The sequence below is a fragment of the Galeopterus variegatus genome, unplaced genomic scaffold, assembly GCF_000696425.1.
Source record: "Galeopterus variegatus unplaced genomic scaffold, G_variegatus-3.0.2 Scaffold5253, whole genome shotgun sequence".
NCBI classification, from domain to species: Eukaryota; Metazoa; Chordata; class Mammalia; order Dermoptera; family Cynocephalidae; genus Galeopterus; species Galeopterus variegatus.
In genome coordinates this window covers 4,191-10,154 of record NW_007731364.1, presented here as the reverse complement: position 1 = coordinate 10,154, position 5,964 = coordinate 4,191, and the positions used below count along the sequence as shown (strand labels likewise).

Below are 5,964 nucleotides of genomic sequence, written 5' to 3'. Positions count from 1 at the left end.
AGAGACAGAGCAAGAGAGACCAAAGAAGAAACAGAAAGAGAAAAGGGGAAGATGAGGGAGATTGGTTGTGGAAAGTAGGTTATGAGGCTGAGGTGGGAGAAGGGAGCCCCCAGAGGCTGGGGAGAGACAAGAGCCTTCACTAGGTAAGAAAGAGCCAGACTCAGGCTTGTTGCTGACAGGGAGTTTATTTGGACTGAGCTGCTGAGATCTGTGGTCACCTCAGCTCTGGCTCAGAGCTTTTCTGACTCCTGCTCCTCCGTCCCCAGCTCCAACTCCTGCTCTGGCTCAGGCCCCTCCATCTCCAGCTCCTCCATCTCTGGGTCAAGCTCTGATTCTTGCTCTAGCTCCTCTAGCTTGCTCTGAGCCTGAGGAGGGTGAACCCTGTGCTCTAAGGCAGAAAATCTAATTGGTCACCACTGTAAAAAGAGATGGAGAGAGTTGGAGGGTGGGAGGGGAAGGATGAAAAGAAAAAGAATAGGAAGGAGTCTGAGTCCTATTTTTTCCCAGCCCCCTCGTCCTCTCCATCTGGTCTCAGGCCTTCTCTTAGCCCTTTCCAGCCTCCCAGGCATGGGAGGCCCCTAAACTGCAGAGGATTATGAAAAGGCGGGCTCTGAAGGCAAGTTCAGGGACTACTTTGGTCATCCTCCCTGAGGAAAGGGAACTAGCACTCTGAGGGTAGAGGAGAGGGAAGCCAGTGGAGCGGGGGCGCATCCCGAGCTCACGCATCTTCTCCAAAGGTGAAAACCAAAGGCTCCAGTCACCAAAAGAAGCAGTGAGACAGTAGCAAGGATGAGAATGGCAGACAGTGGTAAGGATGAGAATGGCGGGGAGATGGCCTGCTTTGTGGGTACCTGGGGCTCTCCCAGAGCATTGGGCACTTGTGGAGAAAGTACAGGATTAGGCATAGGGTCAGGGCTAAAAAGGACACCTTGTCATTCCTTCAAACTTAACAGATGCAGTGAGGTTCAGAGAGTGTAAGGTACTTGTTCGGGGTCATTCAGCTAATCAGTAGCAGAAGTGGGTCAGGCCTAGACAAGAGTTTGGGGTCAGGCCCCTGCCTGGAAAGAAAAGAGCCGGGATTGGGGACAGCAAGAAGTGGTCTGAAAGGGGGATCAAGACGATCACTCTGGAGTTGGGGCCATCGCATTTTGGGGTCTCAGACCTTGGCTAGACAGCTCTGTAGAGTACACCGATGCTCCAAGAAGCCTCTCTCCCTGGTACAGCTGGCATTGCTAGGGTTGGGAAAGGAGCCTGTCCTCTTGCATCTCCAGCCAGGGTCCTGGGGAACTTCCCCAGGGCCGGTTGTCCAGGACACTCCACCACAAAGCGCTCTTGTCCAGATGCTGGAGTTACCTCCCAAAACTGCTTCCCCAGGGAGCCAGGTAACCCAAAGGATTTGGGAGTCACTGAAAAAATTAGAGGGAAGAGATTTTTTAGGGTCCCGACCCCCTTACTTAATGCTACAGGTTTGATCCTAAATCTCAATCACCCCACACTCACCTGAGTTCCGACTGAGTGAGGTTGCAGGGAGGAGATTAGGGGTTATGGCCAAATTGATCTCATTAAGACAATGCTCTGCTCAGAAACGTCCCTGCTCAAAAACTTTCCAGACTCCCTATTGCCCTCAGGACATTGTTCAAACTGGCCCTGAAGGAACACATACGAAATACTATTTCAGATTCTTTTATATTACTTTCTACTTAAGTGCTCAGGACCCTCACTGTAAGGTGAGTTGGCCCCCAGTATACCTTGCAGTGTTCCCTCTTCCATGACTTGGCTCACATCAGTGCTCCCTGCCTGTGGTGCCCTGAATGAACTTTGTCTCCTTCTGGATGTTTAGAAAACAGTGACCTGACCCATTGATCTAGAGACAGAGCATTCTCAAAGATGTAGAGTGAGAGACAAGGTAGCTAGGAGGAGACAAGCGGCAAAGGGCCCGGCTCTGACTGAGTACGGCACACGGGAGAGTGAAGATCTGGTGACACAGACACTGGAGTTTAGACCCTGAGTCTGGCACTTCCCAGCTTTGTGACTTTGAGAAGTTTCTTTTTCTATAAAATAGGGGTAACAATGTCTCTCCCATAGAGTTTTACATGAAAGTTGGCCCTCAAGAAGACTTTGGACAAAGAATTGGGGGTCTGGCATGACCAACTGGATGAGGAGGCCAGGTTTCAGGATGAGAGGGGTACCAGTGGAGTTACTGACAGGCTGCATCAGTAAGAGGACTAGGGTGAGGAAAAGATGGGGTTAGGGTGAGGCTGGGTGGCAGAGATATCCAGAAAGCAGGTGGAAATTCAGGATTGGCCCTCAGATGTATTGTTAGCTTACTCATGTATTCATTCAACCAATGTACATTATTAAGCACCTTCTATGTGGTGCTGCTTTTATTGGCCACAGGTGAGTACCATAGCTATAGCTGATCTGTCATGGCTGATGGTTACAATCAACACACATTCTGAGGTTTTTTTGTTTTTTTCTGTTTGCTTTATACTGTCTTGGAAAACCCTTGCTCAGTAAATATTTGCTAACCAAGGGACTGATTTATTAACTCCTCCCAAATCCAGGCCACTTCCTGCAACTTTAACCAAAGCCCTATCCCCAAAGTGGACAAGGATTCTAGAAATATATTCCACCTGTTTTGAACCATTCAAACTTTTGCCACCTCTCTTCTAACTTCTCATACCCTCCCACCAATTCAGAGCAGGGGAGTCCCTTAAAGAACATTGGAATGTTTATCTTGTGGCTCAAGCGGACATTTTCAGTTTGGCTTCTTTATAACGGTGGTGAGAAAAAAGTAGGCCATAATGGGCAGCCTCTGGAATTTGTGCCCAGTGGCCTGGCATCATGGGCTGAATTTGCCCAGCCAGCCCTCCCTGTCCTTGCTCCCCTGGGATGGGAGCTACTCCTTTTCCTCCTGGGGCTGACCTGTGATGACTGCCAAAGTGACAGTGGCACTGAGCTGTTGCCCATGCAGATGGATGTGGCAGGTGTAGGTCCCAGCCTGGGCCTGGCTTACAGCCTCTAGTTGAAAGATAAAGTTGCCATTATCTCTGGACACCAGGAGGTTAGGGTCTACCCCAGGAGGAGTCTACTTGGCAGTGAGGGAAGATGGGTCCCTGTGGAATATACTAAAAAGCATATGTACTTCACTGGGCCTGGTTTCCCAAAGCCTTGCAGTTTCAAATATTGACCTTGCAGAGGATTGGAAATTTCCCTCAGGCTATAAAGTCTCTGTTGCAAAATAAAAATTGTGGCACAGCAGGTTGCTGGCTCAAAGACAGACTAGTTGCTGATTGTTATATAAAGATACTGAGAAATTGCTATAGGAAGGAATGTTTGCTAAGATCAAACTGTTGTTGATAGGACCACTTAATTGCCTTACTGGAATGTCATCTGGCTTGTTTCACTGAAAGTTACCAGCCTATGTTGTTAAACTATAACCCCACCTTTGTTCTCTTCCTGTAACTTCCTGGTCTAGAAAATAAATGCAGGAAGAGAACCCCAATTCGGTGTTAATTTCCCAAGGAAGGGATGGCTCTCACTTGAGCATCCCAAAGGGAGATTAACCAATTCAGGGCCTCTCACTGCTCAGTAGATATGGGCTTTGAGTAATCATTTGCATCTCTGTCACCCAGGGGAAGTGGGTTGACAAACCCATGGGGGGCGAAGCAACGCAAAGCAACAGGTCCCTACAACAGGAGGCAGGTGACAGGGTAGCTCCACCCTGGAACCTACTGCAGTGTACACTGTCAGTGGGGTTGGGGACTCCAGACCTGGAGAGAAAAGGGAACCCAAAGTCAAAGCTGCTGGGGGGCCGCAGCGGGGGACTGCTGGCACTGCAGAGAGGGAGGCAGCAGAGTGAAGGAGGTGGTCCACCTTGGAAGAGTGCTAAGGAGCAGAATGAGGTGGATGAACTGAGGATGTTCAGAAACCCAGAAAGTGGGCTGGGCCGGCCGGAGACCAGAGGCTGGCAAGTGAGGCTGGATGGCCAAGGGAAAGCCAGAAGAGGAGAAGGCAGCTGAAAGGCTGCCAGAAGGGGGTCAGACAGGTGACAGGGAGACCCGGAGCAATCACAGGCAGCAATAGCTGCAAGAACCTGGTTTGGGGACCTGATTCAGAGTGTGTGGGGGGTGGGGCAGGAAGGGGTTGTGGTCAAGTGTGAATACGGACTGGGTGAGTTACCGAGAACAGTGAGGTTGTACATGATGGAGACATTGAAGCCATCTCTGTAGGTGAGGACACAGCCCCAGGGCTCAGAGTCTGAGGGGCTGACTTCCGGCGGGAAGAGGAAGTTTTCGGCCAAGTGGTGATGGGGGAACTCCTGGACAGGGACTTGACCCTGGCCCCGGAATCAGTGCACAGAAGTTGGGTGATCAGGTCGGCTGAAGGAGCAATTCAAAATGACCCAATTGGAGGTCCTGAGAGACCCTGAGGGGCTGGCAGTCACTGTAAAAGGAGAAAGAAGACTTGATCAGCCCCACCGGAAACACTTTCCCAACACAGCAGACCAACCACATCAGAAGCTCCTGGAAACAGGGTCCTTGCTTTAGATATCTCTTCTGCAATCGCACCACGCTCCCCTCAGCTCAGTGCCTGGCACCTAGAGATTCTTAAAGTAAATCCCCCCAAATCTACTTTGCCCTGTCTCCTGCCTCGAAGATTCTTAAAGTAAATCCCCCCAAATCTACTTTGCCCTGTCTCCTGCCTCGAGTTTACTTGGTATTGTTTACCTTTCCCATTCACCAGGACTTGCCTGAGGATCCCCACGAAGCCCACCCCCTGAGCTACAGAAGTCTGAAATGAATCACTCCAGCCCCACACTCTTCCCCCTCCTCCCAGAAGACGTGCATCCCCACCTCCACCAGGGCACTCCCACTGTGGGTGGGGGAACGGGAGCTCGAGGGGTGATTCAGTCTCTCCATACGGCTCTCCCCCCACACACGTGTTCTCTGTGGGCACCTTCCACTCCGCAATCTGACTCCTCAGCCCCTTCCTCTTTCCTACTGGGGGCTCTCAGGCAGGGTCTGAAGCGCCCCTGTGCCCCAGCCCTTCCTGCTCGTGGGGCGGCGGTGTATGGAGGACCCTCCTTCCAGCCCCTCTCCCCTCGTCCCGCCCCCACCTACTGGAGGCCTGGCCCACGTGCAGACGGAGGCGGCAGGCGAGGACTCGCCGAGCTGGGCACAGCCACAGCGAGAAGTCCCCGTGCTGGAGGACGAGTTCCTCCAGCTGCTTTCCGGGCAGCAGCGGCAGCCTCCCGCTGCACAGGCCTCTGGGAGCCACGCTCAGCTCCTGTAGAGGCGGGCGGAAGGCGCCACCGGTCAGAAGCCAGGGGACAGGCCGAGCGGGTGCGCCGCTGGGAGGGAGAAAGAATGGAATCGAGAAATTCGAGGGGTAAGAAGTCTGGAGAGGATGCAGTCCAACCACCCTTGAAGGATGAGGAAGCCCACCCCAAGTGAACTCTTGGCCACCAGCGGTCCCCACCCCATCCCCCCTTCCCACTGGGCCTCCCTCCTCCTCCACGTCCTTTCATGGCTGATAGCTCATTTCTTGTTATTGCTGAATAATGTTCCATTGTATGGGTATATTACAGTTTGTTCATTTAAGGACATCATGGTTACTTCCAAGTTTTGGGAATTATAAATAAAGCTGCTATGAACATCTGTGTGCAGGTTTTGTGTGGACATAAGTTTTGCACCCATTTGGGTAAATACCAAGGAATGATGCAATTGCTGGATGGTACAGTAAGACTACGTTTAGCTTAATAAGAAATTGCCAAACTGTCTTCCAAAATGGCTGTACCATTTTGCATTCCCACCAGCAATGAATAGAAGTCCCCTTGCTTCACATCCTCACCAGCATTTGGTGTCATCAGTGTTTTTGGATTTTCGCCATTCTAATACAATTTAACTACAATTCCATAATGACACGATGTTGAACATCTTTTCATATGCTTATTTGCCATCT

The 5,964-nt window shown here is 51.2% G+C and overlaps 1 pseudogene; it reads right to left on the bottom strand.

Moving 5' to 3' along the window:
- Nucleotides 1–230: 230 nt before the first annotated feature.
- LOC103604578 lies at nt 231–5,353 on the bottom strand (annotated as a pseudogene).
- Between the last annotated feature and the right edge of the window lie 611 nt (nt 5,354–5,964).